Raw genomic sequence first — 23,313 nt, forward strand, 5'->3', positions numbered from 1 at the left:
TTTATCCTGTTTTGTAACTTCAGAGTTTTAAATTCACTGAAGGCAGCCCATAGCATTGATTAATGAAGGGCCTTGAATCAGTTCAGAACTATCCCACCCCAATTCCAAAACTATCTTGATAGACCAAGCTGCATCTCCAAAATGTCCTCTCTGACATGGGCAGTAGGTTAAACTTTAACCTGTAAGTAACCTATATCTCATTCTAATACTAAAATTCATGCTTATCATCATATTAAGGCCACCATTTTCTTTACAGTAGGTTCTGTGACTAAGCATGTAATCAATCTGTGCATGCTCAATAATTAGATCACCTCTAACCTCGTCATCTGGAGCCATTGTGTTCATTTTCCTAAAACCTGCCCGTCTTTTGACATCAGAATTACTGTAGTTTGGGAAGACAGAATTTTAAGCCAGTAGTCCATCTTATCTACTGCTTCATGCTTCGCAATGACTCTTCCTCTCTTTGAAACACTGGTGTCTCAGGAATTGGTCATTTGAGCACATCAGGCAGAGAACCCATGGCTTTTGATCCACATCAACACCTTCTACATAAATTTGAAGGTTGGTGTTTGATCCTGTAAGAAATTACATCATTGCCAGCTGGCATCTGGTTTTCAGAGCTTAATCTGTTTGCAGCTTTGGTAGAATTTTGTTTCTTTATTTGCCATGACATTAAAATAAATCCATTAAAACTTGGCTGAATCTGACTTATTCATTCTCACTTTTAATAGCAGCAGGGTAATGTCAATACCAGACAATTCATGCTGTTTAGGAGTCAAGAAGCATACAGAGATTTGCTCTGAGCTACTTGCCTGCTGGGAGACCATGATGCAAAAAGCATCATCAGGTACACCAGCAGGACCACTGGATGGAACATGTTTTGACACTAAAAAACAAATTTTAAAAGTAAACAATGTGTCTGGAATTACAGGTACTAGAAATCTTTCATTTTGCTTTGTTATTTTTCCTTTGCTTAATTTGTATTACATGCAGTGAAAATAAAATGCATGCATCTATGTATCCCCTCTACTGCACTGAAAGTATGGAATACTCTTCATCAACAAAAAGTGTTAGCATGTAATTAGACTTTACAAACAATGAGAATTTATGACAAACTGATAATCTTACAGAGGTCTAAGACCAAAGGGATAACACTGTCAAAAAGCCTGTTGAGAAAATAATGCAAAGAGAGTTTTCAATGAAAGTTTTGGGTGTACAGTCTTTGTAAGAGACATAGATTTCACTGTAAGAAGTTTTCTGAATTAACCTTGAGGCTGTCAATACTATTTCAATGAAGACTCAACCCCTAGTCAATTTTTGTCAATGTTGTCCATCAATAAGGTCCTAACATGACTTTTTAGAACTAAAAAGCATAGCTGACCTGAGTTATGTAGCAAGCAAAAATTCAGTAAAGATAATGCAATATCTTTGCAACTACTTTTATCAGGGACTTTGACTTTACTTTTAGGCTACTATTATTAAACTCTGAGCTGTCTATGGAAGCTGAAACCTCCCAGGTACCAACGTGTTTGAATGAAAAGAATAGATTCCTGGGCTTGTTGAATAACCATTTTCAGTTTTGCTATTTGGTTTTTCCCTAGTTAATTCTTTCCTGATCAAGGTCCTCCCTTTCTCCCTTTCCATTTTAGTCAGGCACCCCCTTCTGGTTCCTTGCCTTTCTGTTCTTGTCCACTGTAATCTGATGTTGTGACACTGTCTCTCTCAGTAGATGAAGACCTGTATCCCCTACCCCCAGCTCAGGGCCAGAAATCTACTAGGAGCTAATAAATGTTTGAAAAAAGAATGAGTGAGTGGGCAAGTAGCAAGTAAACTACCATATTAAATGCTTATTTTTCTTTCAACATGAAAATCAAACTGTAAAGTTAAAAAGCCCTCCTGAACCCTCTCTTTCTTTGTTAACCTCGTGATTCTAATTGTTTACCAAATAATCAGAAGAAGCTCAAAGTAATTCATTAAAAAAAAAAAGACAAAAAACAGTGAAAGATACGAGCCTTATTTTACTTCTCTTTTCTGTAGAATTCTTGTGTTTAGCTTCATCCAACCTGATCTGGTCCTTTGGCCAGGATTTTATTAAACCACTTTGCCAATCTTTCATATGACAGCTTAGGAAAAAATTTTCAGCACTGCTCCAGTGATGGAGCAACAAAATATTGGATTCATATTCCCTACGGCAGATGGTAGCACACTGCCTCGGGGACTGTTTGCACATATTCCACTGACTTTGTGTTTTAAGCACCTGACATGGTAATTAATGTGGCATTATGAAAATGCCCTCCTTACCATTTGTTTTGAGTTGTTCCAGATCAGTTTGCAATGCGCCCCTTGCATTTTAAATGATTCTTCAAGTATGGATTAGGCTTTTTGTTTGTTTATTTAATTTTTTTTTTTTAATAATGTCTAGAGTTGGAGAACAGAGATCCTCCAAATCAGTTGGGTCTTTAAAAGGAAAATAATCTTTTTCTGTAATAGGCTGAGAAAAACCTGTATTTCTTAACATTTTCTAATGAAAGACGGCACAATCAGTGGGCTGTGGTGCCAGGATGACTGACTGAGTTCATTAATCTGAGAGCTGGTTATTCTTACACGTTCTCCAAGTCTTAGCCCACTTCCCCCAAAATATTTAGAATTAGATGAAGAATTCATTACTGACATTAAGTATAGTTAAACCCATTTAACAATATATCATTGAGTGTTAAAAATAATGGAAATTAAATGGTTCTTGTCAAAACAGGTTTTATAAAAGGATATTTTCTGAACTACTTGCTTCAGTTTTCTTGTCATTTTTATTAAAAAAAAGTAATTCAAAAAATCTAGTCAGTCAAATTAGTTTTCCACATCATGACTGTGAAATATTAAACTTTACTAAGTTGCATGATGGATTTAGAAGTTCTAAAACTATTACAGTTCTAAAACTATTACTCCTATATATATATATGTAATCTGAAGAATGGCAGGAAAAACAGAACAAATATTTCTTTTTATTTCCTTTACTTTTTAGTTTACTGCAACAATTTATATCTGTTACTTTTCTACATTTTCTGTTTTTTTGTTCTCATTATTGCCTACTTTTCTAATAAAGACAAAAGAATTAAAAGAATGTAAATGGGTATAGCTGTTGAATACTTATGAATATGAAGTCTTTTTTTAAACAATGATGTCTTTCTCCATTCTTAGTCATTTACTATCAGTGAAATATGTTTTCCCCTCACGTCAACTGAATTTTTTTATTAGTGCTACACATATATTTATATACAATAAAAGTGCTCCCTAAAGAATGGCATATGGAAGAAAATGGTCCTGTGGAAGAAAAGTTTAGTTGATACTTAAATAAGCTAATTTTGTTTTAGTTATGTATTTATTTTTTTATCTTTTAAAGCAGTTTTATTCACCCATGATACAGTCCATCAAATATGTGCAGTCAATGGATCTCAGTATTATAACAGTCATGCTTTCATCACCACAATCAATTTTAGAACATTTGCATTGCTCGAAAAAAAAAAAATTCTCCATACTTCTTAAACCCCCATATTATTGACACTTAGTTTGGGTGTGCTACCTTTCTTACAATTGGTAGGAGAAAATTAAAATAGTACTGTTAACTGTAGTCCGTGGTTTGCATTAGGTGTATTTTGGCCCACATACCACGTCATTCTAATTCATGGAGAACATTTTAAAATGCGTGCTGTTAGCCACCTTCTTTGTCCACCACAAAGTTCATTATGTTATACAGTCCCTTGTTAAATCCTTTAGCCTTCCTTCTAAGGAACTACAGGACCCTAAACTTCCCCTTTCTACCACAATCACACGTGATTCAGTGCTGTTAAATACACCCACAACAATGTGCTGCCATCACATCTATCCGTTTCCAAACATTTCTAATCAACTTTATTAAAAATTCTGCACAAATTAAGCATCCACTCCCCATTCTCTATCCTCATTCTGTATGCTGGTAGCCTATATTCTAGTTAGTAATTCCATGAGTTTGCACACTATATTTACTTCATGTTAGATAATGCAGTATTTGTTCTTTTGCATTGGCTGAATTCACACAATATGATATCTTCAGGGTTTATCCATGGTGTGGCATGTATCCAAACTGCATTTCCTTTCATGGCTGAAAAATATTCCATTCTATGTACATACTTCATTCTGTTTATCCACTCATTGGTTGATGGACACTTGGGTTACTTCCATCTTTTGGCAATTGTGAATAATGCTACTATGAACATTGGTATGCAGATGTCTGTTCAAGTCCCTGCTTTCAAGTTTTTTGGGTTTATACCTAAAGTGGGATTGCCCACGCATACAGTAAGTATATACTTAGCTTTCTGAGGAAAGCTGTCATCCACAGCAGCTACACTATTTTACACTGTCACCAGCAATGAAAATGTTTATCAATTTCTACATCCTCTCCAACACTTGTAGTTTAATGTTGTTGTTGTTTTTAATATCAGCCATTTTAATAGGTGTGACATGCTATCTTATTGTGATTTTGATTTGCTTTTACTCAAAGACTAATGATACTGAGTAATGTTTGTAGTTTTCTCTCTACAAGTTCTTTACATCCTTGGATAGATTTATTCCTAGATATTTGATTGTTTTAATTGCTACTATGAATGGAATGTTTTTGGCCACTTGTATACCTTCTTTGGAGGAATGTCTGTTCAAATCTTTTACCCATTTTGTAATTGGATTGTTTGTCTTTTAATTGTTTAACTGTAAGATGTATTAGTATATTCTGGATCTTAAATGCTTATTGGACATGTATTTTCCAAATGTTTTTTCCCACTGTGTGGGTTGTCATTTTACTTTCATGATAAAGTCTTCTGAGAAACAGAAGTGTTTTGTTTTGTTTCTTTTTTCTTCATGAGGCTCTGTTTATCTATTTTATCTTTTGTTACTTGTGCTTTGGGTGCAAAGTCTAAAGAAACCGTTGTCTAACACAGGGTCTTCAAGTTGCTTCTCTATGTTTTCTTCTAGGAGTTTATCATTTTAACTCTTATATTAGGGTCTGTGATACATTTTGAGTTGATTGTTGTATATGATGTGATCTAGGGTATCCTCCTTTTTTCTACAAATGGCAGATCCAGTTTTTCCAGCACCATTTATTATTATTATTATTATTATATTTTTTTACATGGGCAGGCACTGGGAATCGAACCCGGGTCCTCAGGCATGGCAGGCAAGCACTCTTACCTGCTGAGCCACCGTGGCCCGCCCCAGCACCATTTATTAAGGATAACATTAGTTCCCAATCGAGTGGTTTTTGCCACCTTATTAAAAGCCATAAATGTATAAATGTGAGGGTTGATATCTGAACTCTGAATTCATTTCTATTGGTGTATATGTCTATTCTTGTGCCAGTTCCATGCTATTTTTTTTGTCATGGGAAGGCTCTGAGAATTGAACTTAGGTCTCCAGCATGACAGGCAATAATTCTGCCACTGAGCCACCATTGCTCACCCTCCATGCTATTTTAATTACTGTGGCTATGTAATATGGTTTATGATTGGGAAGTGTCAGTCTTCCACTTCATTCTTTCTTTTTTCATGACAGCTATTTGGGGCCATTTACCCTTCTATATAAATCGGATGATTGACTTTTCCATTTCTATAAAGAAGGTTGATGAAATTTTGATTGGGATTGCATTGAATCTGTAAATTGCTTTGGGTGGAGTTGACATCTTACTGATATTTAGTTTTTCAATCAATGAATACTAAATTCCCTTCCATTTATTTAGGTCTTCTCTAAGTTCTTTTAGTAATGTTTTTTAGTTTTCTCTGTACAAATTCTTTACATCCTTGGATAGATTTATTCCTAGATATTTGATTCCTTTCAATTGCTACTATGAATGGAATTTTTTTCTTGATTTCTTCCAATTGTCCATTGCCTGTTGTTTTGATTTGCTAATGCTGCTGGACTGCAATGTGCCAGAAATGGAGTGGCTTTATAAGGGGAATTTATTAGGTTGCAAGTTTACAGTTCTAAGGCCATAAAAATGTCCAAACTAAGGCATCCAGAGAGAGAGATACCTTGACTAAAGGAAGGCCGATGTCTGGCACATGGGAAGGCACATGGCTGGCATCTGTTTATCCTGGTTCCTGGTTCCATGCTTCCAGCTTCTGATGACAGTGGTTTCCTCTCTAAATGTCTGTGAGTGTTCACTTTTGTGTGTGTGTTCTGGGACACAACTTTGAGTTCTGGCTTGCTTAGCCTCCCTTGGGAAGGCACATGATTGCATCTGCTGGGTTCTGCATCTTCAGACCTCTGGTCTAGGCACCTAGTCTCTCTGTTGACACTCCAACCATCTTGAATGTCTGTAACTCTTTCAGCTCTGAAGCAACTGTTCTCCAAGTATCTGCATCTGAGGTTTCTCCAAAATGTTTCCCCTTTTGAAGGACTCTAGTAAACTAATCAAGACCCACCTTGAATGAATGAGGTCACACATCCTTTTAATCAAAATGACCACACCCACAATTAGATGTGATACATCTCCATGGAAGTAATCTAACCAGAAGTTCACACTCACAATTGAGTAGGTCAATCTCCATGGAAACAATCTAATCAAAGGTTTCCACCAGAAACAATAGGTCTGGCCCCACAAGATTAGATCAGGATTAAAATGTGACTTTTCTGGGGTATTACATAATAGTTTCAAACCAGCACAGATGTGTATAGAAGCAGTACTGATTTTTCCATGATGGCCTTGTTCCCTGCTACTTTGCTGATTAATTTATTACCTCTAGTAGCTTTGTTGTGGATTTTTCAGGATTTTCTGCGTATTGGATCATATCATCTGCAAATAGAAAAGATTTGACTTCTTCCTTTCTAATTTGGATGCCTTTTACTTCTTTTTTTTGCCTAATTGTTCTGGCAAGAACTTCTAGTACAGTGTTGAAAAACAGTGATGTGAGTGGGCTTCCTTGTCTTGTTCCTGATATCAGAGGGAAAGCTTTCAGTCTTTTGCCATTGAGTAGGATGCTAACAGTGGAATTTTTAGACATTTTCTTTATCATGTTGAAGAAGTTTCCTTCCATTCCTAAAGTTCTCATGGTATTTATCAGGAACAAGTGTTGTATTTTGTCAAATGCCTTTTCAATTCAAATGACTATGTGTTTTTGCCCCTTTATTCAGTTTATGTGGTATATTCTATTGATTTTTTTTTTTACGTTGAACCAATGTTGCATGCCAGGTATAAATCCTACTTAATCATGGTGTATAATTCTTTTAATCTGCCTTTGGATTCCATTTGCTAGTATTTTGTTGAGGATTTTTTACATTTACATTTACAGTCATAAGAAATATTGGTCTGTGATATCTTTATGTGGCTTAGATATGAGAGTGATGTTGGCCTCCTAGAGTGAATTAGGGAATGTTCTCTCCTCTTCAATTTTTTTTTTTTAACAGTTTTACTAGAATTAGTATTAAGTCTTCCTGGAATGCTTGGTAGATTTCCCCTGTGAAGCCATCTGGTCCTGGGCTTTTTCTTTGTTGCGAAGTTTTTGATTACTGATTCAATCTCTTTACCAGTAATTGATTTGCTGAGATCTTCTATTCCTTCCTGAATCAGTATAGGTAGTTTATCTTTCTAAGAATTTGTCCATTTCATCTAGGTTACTTTTGGACATGTAGTTCATAGTAGCCTCTGATAGTCTTTTTTTTTCAGCCTAGTCGTTAGTAATGTTCCCTTTTTCATTTCTGTTTCTGATTTTTTATATGCTTTTTTCATTTTTCTTTATGAGTCTAGCTAAAGCTAGCTCAATTTTATTGATATTTTCAAAGAAACAGCTTTTAATTTTATGGATTGACTACTTTTCACATTTCATTTATCACTGCTCTTATCTTTTTTATTCCTTCTGTCTGCTCACTTTGGTTTTAGTTTGTTCTTTTTTTTCCTAGTTCTTCCAGCTTTGTGGTTAGGTCTCTGATTTGAAGTCGTTCCTCTTTTCTAATGTAAACATGTACAACTGTAAATTTCCCTCTCAGCCCTGCCTTTGCTGCATTCCATATGTTTTATGTTTTCGTTTCATTTTCATTCACCTCAAGGTATTTCCAAATTTCCCTTCTGAATTTCTCTTTAACCTGTTGATTGTTTAAGATTATGCTGTTTAATTTCTACATTTTTGTGAATTTTCACTTTATCCCTCTGTTATTGAATTTTGGCTTCATTTGGTTGTGGTCAGAGAATATACAATGTAGGATAACAGTATATTTGAATTTTTTGAGACTTGTTTTGTGAATCAATATATCATCTACCCTGGAGAATGATCCATGTGCTCTTGAGAAGAATGTGTATTTTGTTTTTGTTGGGTGCAGTATTCTATATATGTCTGTTAGGTCTACTTGGTTTAGTGCATCATTAAAATCCTTTATTTCCTTACTGATCTTCTTACTAGATATCCTACCCATTATTGAGAGTGGTGTGTTAAATTCTAATATTAATGTAAAGCCATCACTTTCTACCTTAAATCTGTCAGTACTTGGTTCATATATTTTGAGACTCTGCTGTTTGTTGCTTATATATTTGTAACGGTAACACCTTGTTGTTAAATTGTCCCCTTTATCAGTATATAATGACCATCTTCTTCCCTTGTAACTTTTTTAATTTAAAGTCTATTTTATACAATATTAATATAGGTACTCTATCTCTATTTTGGTTACTACTTGCAATGATATATATTTTCCCATCCTCTCACCTTCAACCTATGTGTGTCTTTAATTTTAACATGATTTTATTGCAAATAGCATATATTTAGGGTCATGCTTTTTATCCATTCTGCCAATCTCTCTCTCTATCTCTTTTTTTTTTGACTGCAGAAATTAATTCATTAACATTTAAAGTCATAACTGATATACAGGTCTTTCTTCTGCCATATATACATTTTTGTTTTAGTATGCCATATGGTGGGGTCACATTTCATTCTTCTTCCATGTGAGTGTCCCATTATTGCAGCACCATTTTTTTTTATTTAGCCTTTGAAAATCTTAAAACTTTTTTGGCACTCGCTTCTGTTTAAATCTACTCATATTTATCTGATTTTTTAAAAATATTGAACCATATTGAGCATCTTCTCACTTTTATCTAGATATATTTTTCATCTATTTTCCTTTTAGCTACCATAGGGTTAAAATTTAACATCCTAAATATATAACACTCATATTTTGTTTGATAGCAACTTAGCTTCAATAGCATGCACATATACTTTTCCTAACCTCCTCGCACCCCCACCATATCTTTTGTAGTTATCACTTTTATCTTTTTACATTGTATGTCCAAAAACCTAGAGCTGTCATTACTTTTTATGCACTTGCATTTAGCACCTGTAGGAAGTGAGAACTGAAGTTACATACCAAACAATAAAATATAATAATGCTGGCATTTATAACTACCGAAATGGTTACCTTTCCTGTAGTTTTTATTTCTTTATGCTGCTTTGAACCATGGTCTAGTGTCTTTTTCTTTCAGTCTATAGAACTCACTTTAGCTTTCCTTGTAAGGCTAGTCTAGTGGTGATGAATTCGCTCAGCTTTTGTTTAGGAAGGTTTTAATCTCTCCCTTCTTTTTTTTTTTTTTTTTTTTTTTTGGCATGGCAGTCTCCAAGAATCAAACTTCTCCCTCATTTTTAAGAGAGTCTCACCAAATATGTCATTCTTAGCTGGCAATTGTTTTCCTTTGGCATTTTAAGCTGTTGCATTCTTGCCTCCATGGTTTCTGATGAGAAATCAGCGCTCAATCTAATTTGGACTCCCTTATTATATAACATGTAGCTTTTCTCTGGCAGCTTTCAGAACTCTCTCCTGGTCCTTTGCATTTGATAATGTAATCATTATATGACAGCATGTATTTTTTTTTTCATGTTTATCTTGTTTGATATTTTCTGAGATCTCTTCGATGTGCATATTCACATCTTCTGCTAAGTTAGGAAGTTTTCTGTCATTATTTCTTTGATTATTCCTTCAGCCCCTTTCTTTCATCTCCTTCTGTGATTCTGTTCATGCATATATTGGTGTGTCTGATGGTGTCCCATAGCTGTCTTAGGCTATTTTCACTATTAATGTTTCTGTTTTCTTTCTGCTCCTTGGCCTGACACATTTCAATGGTCTCATCTTCAAGTTCACTGATTCTTTCTTCTGTCAGCAACAATCTGCTCTTAAAACCCTTCTGGGAATTTTTCATTTCAGTTAACATGGTTTTCAACTCTAGTAATCTAGTTTAGTTCCTTTTAAAGTTTTCTAGTCTCTCATGTTCATTCATTGTTTTCGTGATATCCTTTACTTTTTCTCTGTGCTTCCCTCTATTTCCTTGAGTTTTTCAAGATCATTTTTTAAAAAGGTGTTGCTCCGTATGTCTATGCTCTCATCTCCTTCATTGGTGTTTTCTGTATTTCTGTCCTTTCTCTGGATAGGCCATCATTTCCTATTTATTTGTTCATCTTGTACTCTTTTTTGCACACTGTATATTTTAATATTCTAAAATGTTAACTCTGCAATTTGCTCCCTGGGATGTCTGTTTTGTTTCATTTTTTAAATCAGCTGTCGATTTAGACACATTAGTCCTTCTATCAGGGAGGTCTGCCTCAGGTGGATGCATTGTGCTGAGTTTTCCCAGCCTTTCTGGGTTTCTCTCGTATCCTAAACTTGTACTTGTTAGTTGTTTTGGAATTCCCTAGTTACAGGAATTTGGTTGAACCCTCTTTTTCCCAAAGGCAGACTTCCCTCTCCTGGATATTTAACACAGACAGACCTTTGTCCCCAGCTGTCAGCCTTTATATTTTTTACACTTCTTTACTTGTTTCAGCTGCTTCCCTGTCAGGAAGGAGAGTCACCCCGTAGAGGACCTCCCAGGTCAGCTGACCCCGGCCCAAACAGGGACAGGGACCCACAAAGGTGGTGCAGACTGTCTCCACAATTCCCTGCGAAAAGCTGGGCTTCCCTGCCCTGCCTGAAAAATATAGCCCTTCTGCTTCCCCTGTGCCAGGAGGAAGCACAGTGTGTTTAAATCTTTAAATCTCTGCCAATTCTTCCTCTTTCCAGATAAACTTGAAACAATGACTGTCCTCAGAGCTGGAAACCAGTAATCTGAATTCGCTAACTAAAAGCTATTATCAGCGGTCTGCTGTACCCACACCTATCTTTGGGGGAAGAGGATTTATACAGCCCTTCATGTCACCAGCAATTAGCCTTGGAACTTGAATCCCTGGCAGCCTGCAGTAAGAGCAGCTGAAGGTACTGGTTGTCCTTGCACAGAGAACAATTTACAGTTCTTTCCTGTAACTTATCTCCTTAACTTTTCTCCCTCTTCCTCTCACTCTTCCCTGGATGCTGTGCAGTGTTCTTCTGGCCTCTGGTATTTTAAAATAGTTTTTTCAGACAGTCCCTTTCTGTTTAAGGGTTGTTTTCATGGAAAGACTGAGTCCTGGAGCTAGCTACTCCACCATCTTCCTTGGCAGACAGACCTTTCTTGTTTCTGATTTCTCTTCACTGTCACAGAATCTATTTGCATTTAAATATATTTGTAGGCAATGACCATGAGCTAATTTTTAGGAAACACTTTTTCGTTGTATAACAATACTCAAATGTTACAAAATATGTGATGATGATGGAAGAAGGGCTGATGTTTGAGAAACAAACTACCCTGTCTGTGACCTGGGGCTCTGTGATGCTACAATTCATCTACACAAATTTGTAAACTCCCCTAGGTGATTATTAATAGTTATTAGCAAAACACTTGCAGTTTCATTTCTGATACTAAGAAATTGTTTACTCTTAGATAAATTTACCATATAGTTTGAAATGCTTTCAAATTAAATGTTTATTAAGAACAAGTATAGGTCATAAGTCCTCTTGGTTTGGAAGGGACAAAAGTTAATTATAGAGTGATTTTTCCCTAGAAGTGTCATAGTCTGGAAGTGTAGAAAAATCTGTCGGCAGGTAATTAGTAGACAGTTAAAATATATGATAGTTAGTAAAATAAGTTTACTAACAGATTTTTCTTAGAAAGATGATGTGCTATGAATGAAGAAGTTGGGAGATACTTAGTAGAGGAAGTAAAATCTAAAGAGATGTTTTAGAGCTAATCAAGAAGGAAAGGAGGGAGGATTTTCTAGGCAGAAGACCCAGCTTTCAGCATTTGCCCAGGAAGCTGAGAGGTGGAATACAAAGCATGTTTGGGGGGCAAAGATAAGCATGGAGTTGCTTTCTGTTATACAAAATAGGTGAACTACACCAATTGAAATTCTGTTCTGAAAAATCTTTTATGCATTGCAAAGTACTTGAGATTTTAGGTTAGGTTAGCTTTTTCTTAGCACCATTTATATTTTTCCATTCCTTTTCCTCATTTTTAGTTTTTATATTTTAATATGTCTCTGTTTGCTTTTTTTTATAATTCAGTCTCAAAGTCTCTGACTTATATTTATGGAATGATTTATCAATTTGGACTTATTTGTGTCATATTTTAAAACAGGTTTATGGAATATAATTGGCATACAATAAATTTCACAAATTTAGAACATGTAATTTTATAAATTTTCCAATATGCATATGCCCTCAAAATTACCAAAACAATCAATATATCCAGCATTCCAAAAGTTTTCTCACGTTGCTTTAGAACCTCTCCCTCCTGTATCTCAACCCCCACTGGCCACTATAGACTATTTTGCAGTTTCTGAAAATGCTACATCAGTGGAATCCTATGCAAAACCTTCTTGCTCTCTGTCTCTTTTCTTCCACCAAAATTATTCTGGGATTGTCCATATTCCCTGAATCAATAGTTCATTCCTCTTTATTTCCAAGGACTGTTGCACAATATGCATGCCCCACGATGTGCTCATCCGTGCACCTGTTGGTGGAGAGGCGAATAAAGCCATTATGAGCATTTGAAGATTCATATGCTTTCCTTTTTCTTGGGAAATTTGTACAAGTGGCATGCCTGGGACACTTCTTGAAATTGTCGAAACATTTTCCAAAGGGATTTGACAACTTCACATTCCCCCAGACAGTGAATGAGCATAGTGGTCCTCCACATCCTCAGTGTAGTCTTTTCAATATTAGACTTTCTAAAGCATGGTTGATGGTTGTTTTACTCTTGTTAACATTTGAGGTTTCTCTATGCATTCTGATTGACAGTTGGGTTTTTTTTTTTTGCATTTCTTTATTTTTATTTTTTTTAAATACTTTTATTGATAAAACAACATACAAGCACAAACATTCTTAACGTACAAATATTCAATACATGATGTACAATCAGTGGTTCACCATATCATCACATAGTAATACATTCATCACCATTATTATTTTTAGATCAGTTGCATCACTCCAGAAAAGGAAATTAAAAGAAAAAAAAAAACTCATATTACCATATCCCTTACCCCTCCCTCTCTCTCATTGACTACTAGTATTTCCATCTACCCAATATATTTTAACCTTTGTTCCCCCATTATTTGTTTTTTTTAATTTATATTTGCTATACTTCTGTCCGTACCCTAGAAAAGGAAACAACAGACAAGGTTTTCACAATCACACAGTCACGTTGTAAATGTTATTTATTATACAATCATCTTCAAGAAACAAGGCTACTGGAGAACAGCTCTACAGTTTCAGGTACTTCCTTTTAGAGACTCAAATATACCATAAACTGAAAAGGGATATCTATATAATGCATAAGAATAACCTCCAGGATAACCTCTCAACTCTAAAATCTTTCAGCATCTGACACTTTATTTTGTCTCATTTCTGTTTTTCCCCTTTCAGTCGAGGTTTCCTCAATCCCTTGATGCTGAGTCCCAGCTCATACTAGGATTTCTGTCCCACGTTGCCAGGGAGGTTTACACCCCTGGGAGTCATGTCCCATGTAGAGAGGGGGAGAGCACTGAGTTCATTTGCCAGGTTGACTGAGAGAGAGAGGTCACATCTGAGCAACAAAAGATGTTCTCTGGGGATGACAGACCTAATTTTAAGTAGGCTTAGCCTATTCTTTGAGGGGATAAGTTTCATGGAAACAAACCCCAAGATCGAAGACTTGGCCTATTGATGTGGTTGTCTTACTGCTTGTGAGAATATTAGGAAATCTCCAAATGGAAAGGTTGAATTTTTCCCCTTTCTCCCATTCCCGCAAGGGGACTTTGCAAATAATTCTTTATTCATTGTTCAAATCACCCTGGGATTTATCAGGGCATCACACTAATCTGGACAAACCTACAAAATCTCATGCCCTCTTCAAGGTTCCATGTATTTACGGTGTTCAATTAAACTGTCCATGTACGTTAAATTAGGAAATGCCCTAGTCATAATATAAGTTTTGTACCAAATAAACGTTATTTGCTTTAGTCTCACACAGAAGTTGAAGTTTTAAAATATGAGTGACCATCTATTTTCAACACTCTGCAATATTAACATTCCTTTGTTCTTCCTCATGCAAAAACATTTTTTAATTTGTACATTTAGTGAGATGAGCCAGAAACAAAAAGACAAATACTGTATGGTCTCATTGATACAGAAGTTTTTTTTTCCCCAAGTTTTTCCCAATGTGTAATTTGTCTTTTCATTCTTCGACCAATGTCTTTCAATGTGGAGACATTTAGTTTTTAATTTTGATGAATTCACATTCATCAAACATGTCTTTTTTTTCTGTCTCCAACCTTGCCATGGACTCTACTTAAATATATTATACCATTTGCAGTTGGCCTTCAGCTTTCTGCTTCTCTATTTATTTTTTATTTACTTATTTTTTCTTCCTGTGTTTCATTGTACATAGTTACTGCTGATAGTTGCTCTGTTCTCCTGCAATCTTCCCTTGATCTTCTGTTAATCCCACACATCCAGTGTATTTTTAATTTATGAACTAAATTTCATCTAAGAAGAATGGTTTGTTTCTTTCTTAGATCTTCTCTGTCTCCACCTATGAATATATAGCATACAGTTATTATGTCTGTCTTAGTATTTATGTCTGCTAGTTCTAACACCTGTGTCAGCTCTGGGTTACTTTTGATGATTGATTTTTCTCCTCATTGTGGGTTGTATTTTTCTGCTTCTTTGCATGCTTGGTAAGTTTTTAGTAGGTGGCAAACATTATAAAATTTACCTTGTTAGGTATTTTTTCTTCCTATAAATATTTTATTAAACTTTCAACTTTCTAGCCCACTTTTCCTAAGATTTTAGTTCCCAGTGGATTTTTAAATCAATTGATAGGAAATCGTGGCAAGTCAGCCTTAAGTTAATTATATAAACTTCACAGTAAACATTCTAAATTTTCTTAAATAAAATGCATAAAATATTTTTCAAAGTATTCTGATCTTTTCATCAGGTCGATTGAAGAAACTTAACACTGATTATGTGCAACTGTTTTTTGCATATTTCTTTGACAAATATTTGGTACATTTTTTCAAGGTATGCTAACAAAATGAAAATTAAGTCCAATAGAAAAAAAAGCATTGAAAATGCATGAGTAAGAACTGAGATTTTGAAGGGAGTATTACATGTGTCACTATTCCCTGAGGCTGCTTGTCCTAAATCAGTTAGTATATGAGCCACAGATGGATCACATAGACATTGAGTTCAGGGGAATACTGGGATTGAAATTTTGACAAGCTATTATCAAACAATGTATCCATCAAGGGAATCATCACCATTACACATTTGCACCTTCAATTTTGGGGAAGAAAATATATTGCATCATGATTAAGATGAAGTGCCATTATAATGAATGAATGCAACTTCTAAGTTTTTTTACTCTTTTAACATTGTGGGTACTGTCCAAGGGTGTGGGTAGGTGTGAAAGATGGCAAGCCAAACCATTTGCTAAGGGACAATATTTGCTGACTACAGAAGGTGTTTTCTTTTCCACCAAATTTACACTGTGCCCTTGAATGAAAGGGTGCCATTTTCTCTATGATTATGCAGTTATTTGCAATTAGGTTTACGAATCATACAGGTGATGAATCCACAAACCAAGTGAACCCAGAAAGATCTCTGTGTTTTTAAAATATGATGTGTCTAGTAATTGTCCTTTTTTTCAGTTAACAATCAAAAAGAAAGTGAAATACTTGAAATTTTTCTCCTGCCTAACCCATATTGGAAATTTAGTATTTTAGTCAGTATAGCCTCCAGATTTTCAGCATGATATATAGCAACACCCACAAAATTCATTTCTTCCAGGGTAGAATTGACATCCCAATATGTATATACTGATTCTCTTCTCTTTTGTTTTTGTTATGCTTTCTGCTTACCTCATGAACTAATTTTATATTAAGATAATCAATAACTAAAAATTGCTTGAATGTGGACTCACTGAATGTGGAGGTAAAATGTTTGAATTATAGGGTTGCTTTAAAACACGTCCTATGACTCTAAAATGATGGATTTACAGAGGTGGTATTATATAATGGTAAGAACAATTACAAAGATAGAAATTAGTTCTAATGGTCCAACAGTGAACTTGTTATTTAACCTTGAAAATAGCATAAATTCTCTAAATGTCATTTCTATGAGGATCTTAGGCATCTCTGAACTGAAAGTTATCCAAACCAATCTGACAATGAAACATGAAAAAAATAACTATGAGCTTCATTCTATTTCTTCTTTCTCTCTCAAATAAAAGTAATTCAAGCCTATGAAGTCTCAAGTGATGAACTTAAAATGTCATAAAAATTCTTTAGATTGTTTTAAGGTTATAGTCACCCTATTTCTGCTCATATTTTATGCATGTTGTCTCCTGCAACTAATGCCTATTCTATTAAATTGTAATCCATTTAGGCAAATTGCTGTTGCCAGTGCATTAAACAGATGCCACAAATGTCAACATATTCCACCTAGGATTTGTGCAAGATTTCAGATTTTAAAAATTGCCTTTCCCCCGTTAAATTATGACCCATTTTTTCCTTGATGTTGTCTCTCTCTGGACCCATAATTTTGTACTTTGTCTATGACTATGGCTGGATTTAGTCTTCATTCTGGTAGCTTCCTAAGATTTGGCACTAGCTTCCTTTATAGCATGTTTGAATTCACTTGCCGCTCTGAACCTAGCATCTTCAGTTGTCTTAGGTAACGTATAGCTCAAAGTTCCTTGAAACCCCACCCCTAAAGAACTTCATATGGTACATTTGTGTGCCAGCCCTGGACCTGTCCAGACTGATAGGGAATTAAAAAAAAAAACTTGAATTTTTAATTTCATGATTTCCATAATTTTATAACCCTGGAGAAAAGAACTTTATCCATTGCCTCCTAGAGAAACATACCCTGAACTCATTTCACATCCCTACACACCTATTAACTCAAAGTCAAAGTTATATAAGTGTACTTACATTAGGAAAATAAATCATGTGTTTGCATTTCCTGTTTAATGTTCTTCCCCGTAATACATATTTTTTCATTCATTTGAGTGTTTCTAAGAAAAGGGAGACTGTAGGAGACTTAGATAACATTCTGATAAAAGTTTCAGGAGAATCAGACAAAGTTTCTGATAACAGCCGAGATTCAACTGTGTTTAGACATAAAATTTTGTGAAATTGGAAATAGGGTGCTTTCAATATTGTGGTGCTCACCTAGATATTATAAATCTTATTTTTAGTTATATCATGCCCAATAAAATTATTTTATTCCTCTGTTATTGTCATGTTAAAGTACCTGGACGTAATAGCAGAAACAACATCATAATGAAAATAAAGTTCATATAAAATATATCAATATATCAAATGGAAGGTAAATGTAAAACTCAACTTGATTGATAGGATAAATTGCTGGGTATCATAAATGGTAGAAATGAATAAAACTCATTTCACATTATATTTTGATAGGAAATAAAATATAAGAAAGCTTTAATTCCCAGATCATCAGTGACAAAACTCCTTTGTATCCACATGATTATATTTTAATCTTTTATTCAAAAGCTTCACACTACTTCCTCCCATCATCAGTTCATTACTTTCTCTTTTATACTGTGTCATGGAATGAAGAAGGAAGTAGGCAGAAGTGGGTGCCTGCAAGTCAGTGGGAGAAAGGAATAATACATCGTTTTCACTTCATTGAAGTTTTCTAATTCTAGAATTGATTTCACATTTTAAAGTTCACCTGAATTCAAGCAGAACCAAAACAATTACAAATATAGAAGCCTAGATATTTGAAAACAAGATCTATTTGCTTTGTACATGTAGGCATTCATCCAGTTACTTCAGTATATGAACAGAGCTCATATACAATAACTGACATATGCATTTTTGGCAAATGCTTTATTTTGCCTAGAAGCATGCTACATTATCATGCTTTCCATTGAACCTAAATAATGTAGCAGAAAATATAATCATTTTATAAATAGCTAACAGTTATATCTCTGTACTAATTTCTACTGACTGCTCTGTAGAATCACTTCCCATCCCAATACCTGAAAGGTAGTCATCACCCATGATAAGAGTTCAGTCTGTTTCTACCTTCTTTAAATGTTCTCATTTCATTTATCAAGGCATATTTACCTTAATGCTTGAATCTCAACTTTAATTCAAAGCCCTCTTTCCCCTAGTGTAAGCTAAAGCTGATTCTCCAGTAGGCTGAGGGCAGGGAGTTGCACTCACAGTCACTTTCCATTTTCCCTGTACTCACTCCACTGTGGTTGTGGTTGGGAGAAAAGTGTGGAGAATGATCTTTCCATCATTGAATATCACCAGTGAGCCCTTGCTTTCCCCTCTGTTTGTCCTTGGACCTATATGGGTTTTTTCTTCTTGGGAAATCCTCACCAGTGTGTGTGGCGCTCAGTTGGACCAAGACAACTTAATTCCGAACCTCTTTAACAAGATTCCACTTCACACAAGGACAACTGTGTAATCTTATTTCTTCTTTCAGTTCCTTCGTGCCTCCTTTGCCCCATCTCCAAGTCCCAGCAGCATCAGATACTTTGCCAGTTCAGTGACTTGTTATAATTTATTGAGATATTTATAAACACTTGATTAGCAGACATGATTGGGTATTGATAGTGGTACCCCAAATCCGCTTGGAAGATCTGATTTCCAAGAATATGTCCCCCACCTCCACATGGAAGGGAGAAGGAACAGAGGTTTATACTTACTAATTCTTAGTTTATTTAAATTCTAGCAAAGGCTGCTTTACCCTCTCCTTCCCAATCCACTTTTTGGTTGTTATTGAGAGACTGAAGAGAAGATGGATGAAATAGCACATTTAGTTAAGTCCTACTAGGTCTTAGCTGAAACCTCAGCCAAAAGTTCTTTGAACATGATTATGGAATAAATAAGCACACTGCCAATTCTCAAATAAAATAGTTGCTAGATATAGTGATATTACTCTCATGGTCAACTTATCACACGGGTGAAATTAGTACTGGTCCAGTTGGGCTAGACAATGTTTGTGAGTAATGATCCTCTTATATGAACCTTCATGTCTATAGCTCTTTGGGCAATCTGGACAAACAGTATTTTGAAAAATCTTTGCTTATTAGGAAATAATGGGTTTGACATCATTTCTAGATTGGTATTTGATGAGTGAATGTTTAATTATCATGCCTTTATGCACTGTAGGCATTTTATATTTATATAGGATAACAGAACGCTAATTAGCTTGAAAATCTACAGAAATTGTCATCAAATAATGGGAAATTCCCTGAGGATACAATTTTAAGAAGCAGAGTTTTGAAGCAATTCACTAAGACTGGCAAAGCCAAAATCACAGCATATGCAATGAAGTACGCCTTTGTGACACGACTGCTCTTGAAAAGGAAACGTGTACCACTGGCCATTAGTTAAATAACAACCATTTTTAAACACACACGTACACTCACATACCATATCTGATATGTGATAACAATAGTCAGAATTACAGCACAAACATAAACTTCTATTTTTCACATACATGTTGTATCTCCTGATTGTTGAATAGATCATGTAAGTTTATTTGGTTGCAAGCAATATAAACCATTCGTATTACCTAAAAAAACCACTTTTTGAAAGATTGAATGCTTTCCAAAATTGAAGAAAACTCATAAACCAGAAGAAATCAGCTCCACAAGACAACATAGGAACTAAGCAGTTGTGCAGTTGTGTAGAATTAGGACCACAGAGTGTGGTGTTACCTCAGTGCATTCACAGGAAGTGAAGTTGCTTCACAGATATTATTTTTTAATGTGTACTCAGTTCAGTTTCTCATGGATGAACAACAGTAACCAAACTCAACAGGCACAATATGTTATCAATAATGCTGGTTTGCTGACTCACAATCAAATTAAATTAAAAGTATTATCATTCTGCTAATCAGCTCATTCAATATAAATCTCTTCAAAATCAAGCCATATTCACAGGGACATTGCCTGACATAGTTTTAATAGTTTTGAGTCAAGCATCATTTACAATGAGTAGCTCTTCCACTTCCTAATTGTATCACCTGTGGCAAATTTCTTTCTTTTTTTTTTTTTTTGCATGGGCAGACACTGGAAATCAAACCTGGGTCTCTGGCCTGGCAGGTGAGAACTCTGCCTGCTGAGTCACCATACCTGCCCTATAACATGGAGATAATATCAACAGTTCTCTGATCGAGTTTCATGGGAATTACATGCAGTATTGTACAAGAATCACGTGTCTTAGTATCTGGTTGGAAAAGAAAAGGTTAGTAGCTGATATCACCCATCCTTCCTGCTCTAGAGATACTTGGGAAATAAAACCCAGGTAAATCTTTTTATTTGCATGCTTATCCAAACTATTGATGGTATGTACTAGCTGAAAGACAATGAAGAGTCCTTATCTACAGTTTATTTTTAACAGGATATATACCTGTATTTTCTGATGCCTTATGGAAAACATATCAGAAACTTATTGGTGCGAGTCCATTGGAAAAATTGATTGCCTTCTATATAAACATTTGGAATAAGTAATAGAAATGTTGTATGGTCAAATGTCCTCCTTTTTTGTGTGTTTCTGTGCATGAATCACTTAGAGAACTCATGTGTTAAAAGTATGATGAGACATGCTCTCATGTGGCATTAGGACCCAGATCCAGAGAGTTATGTTGGTGGCCCAGATTTCACCCAGTTTCTCCTATGTTTTATGATTACTATATCATTGGGATTGTTGGAAATTTTGATACTGGTAAAATTTTTTATTCTTATGTTTCTATTATGACAGTTTGATCTTTGTGTTATCTCAGCCATCAGAAAGATGCAAATCAAAAAGGTAATGAAATGTAACTTCACTCATTGATGATGACTAGAATCAAAATTATTTAACATCAAATGTTGACAAAAATGTGGAAAAATTGGGACCCTTACTCACTGCTAGGTCGCAGTGGAAAAGGGTGCAGTCATTTTGGAAAGCAGTCTGGCAAGTTCTTCCAACAGTAAATATAAAGTTGCTAAATGAACCAGCTTTTCCTAGTTTTTACCCAGGATCAATGATAACACCACATCACATATGTCCGTGCAATGCAATATTATTTGTAAAAAGGGGAATGAAGTTCTGATACATGCAACGTGGATAAAACTTGGAAACATTATGTAAGTGAAGAAAGCCAGTCACAAAAGGACACAATGTAATGTTCCATATATATGAAATGTCCAGAATAGGCACATTTATAGAGAAAATAGTAGATTGGTGATTGCTTGGGATGAGGGAGATTGGAGAAAAGTTCTTTATGGGGTGATAAAAATGTTCTAAAATGCGATTGTGGTGATGGTCGCACAACTCTGCGAGTATACTAAAAAGCTGTAAATTGTACACTTGAAATGGGTGCATTTTATGGCATGTGTATTTTGTCTCAGTAAGAGGTTAAATAATAAAAAGAATGGGATGAACAAAGGAAACTGACAGCATTTCCACTATGGAGGTGAGAGTATATTACCAATGCATGGGGGTGAGAACACATTATCAGACCCCCACCCACTACTTCATTTGCCTGACAAAGTTTACTTTAATTAGCCTATTTTGGAAAAAAACACATCAAATTATGATTATCATGGTACAGAACAGAAGGTGTTTTAAAGGGGGCTGCTGGTGGTGAATGCACCTCCTCATTTAAAGCTCTAAAATCTGAGGAAGTTTGACTGCAGGCCCAAGATATGCTTGCACCACATGCAATGACTGCAAAAACTCTTTAGGATAGCTAAATATCTGTGCTCAATGGGCATTCTGCATTGGCACTTGAGAGATTCCCTGAAGTAAAACTGTGAGAATATGGAATGTGGCGATGGGGGTGGAGAAGATGGAGATGCCAGGGTGGAAGGAATTAAGATGAGGGTTAAGTTATGAACTGGGATGCGTGACTTGAGTGTGAGATTGTGGGGATGTTCTACGGTCTTGCTGCTTTTACCTGAATGCACACCTAGGATAGATATTATCCCTGAATGGGGTATTTTGCTCCGACCCTTTTCACAGAAAATATCAACTCAAGTCTCTCATCTCTAGTTTGAATTAATCATGAAAATCAAGAATCTTTGGAATTGGCCAATCTCCCCTTCATTGTCAGCTTTAAGCAATATTTAATCAAAATACAGAATTGCTGGAGGACAGAGTGACTATGGATGAATTGGGAGTTTCTATTACAAAATCTACATGGTTAGTGGTCCTGGGCAGAGGTTTTTAAGTTCATGGATGTTGACGAATGAAACAAGGTGTTTCCTCCAATTACTTAAGTGTCTGATACAGGATGTGCAACAGGCCAAGGGAGACTGATAAGCCATTATAGACCTGCTTAGCGTCTTCTTTTCAATAGGAATTTTGGAATACAGCCAGAACAATTTGCATTCTGGTGGACTGGATTCCGGTATGTGTTTTCTGTAATGTCAAGGGATATTTGAAGTCGCTGGTCCATTGCCATAATCTAATAAGGCAGAACTTGGTCTTGACAAGTAAGTTAGAGAAATGTATTGATGATATCATGATAACCGACTTCTCAGAGAAAGAAGCACACACAGCACTGAGGACTGTTGCCACTTACAGGATAAATAGATGCTTTCTGATAAATAAACTTAAATTCAAGCTCTGGGAAATTCTTGGAGCAACCATGGACGTTCTTCAAACCCAGAAATAAGTTTTTCTCACTGACCCCGCCACAAAGCAAGAATCTCAGTGAGTGGCAAGATGTTCAGACTATGAGAAAAATCACATTTTCATTAAGGAATTCTTTTGATCCCTCTTCACAAGGCACCACGAAGGTATCTGAATTTGAACAGAAGCTGAGCAAAAACAAGAATATTAAGTTTTAACAAGATCTGTGGCTCAGAGTCATTCTAGTTCCTTATGAACTGTCTGTTCATAGGATGTTAGCAACAGCTGCAAACAATGTACACAGGCCTGCAACTTACACAGA

At 35.5% G+C, this 23,313-nt stretch overlaps 1 long non-coding RNA gene across 1 annotated transcript in view; it reads left to right on the forward strand.

Moving 5' to 3' along the window:
* The window catches only part of LOC143662530 (uncharacterized), a 60,429-nt gene extending 39,832 nt beyond the window's left edge, over positions 1–20,597 (forward strand). Inside the window, exons 2-3 of the long non-coding RNA XR_013165390.1 lie at positions 11,056–11,247; positions 20,441–20,597. This is a non-coding gene — a long non-coding RNA (uncharacterized LOC143662530). The remainder of the gene's footprint in view (positions 1–11,055; positions 11,248–20,440) is intronic.
* Positions 20,598–23,313: the final 2,716 nt, after the last annotated feature.

This window comes from Tamandua tetradactyla, chromosome 18 (assembly GCF_023851605.1).
Source record: "Tamandua tetradactyla isolate mTamTet1 chromosome 18, mTamTet1.pri, whole genome shotgun sequence".
Classification (NCBI taxonomy): domain Eukaryota; kingdom Metazoa; phylum Chordata; class Mammalia; order Pilosa; family Myrmecophagidae; genus Tamandua; species Tamandua tetradactyla.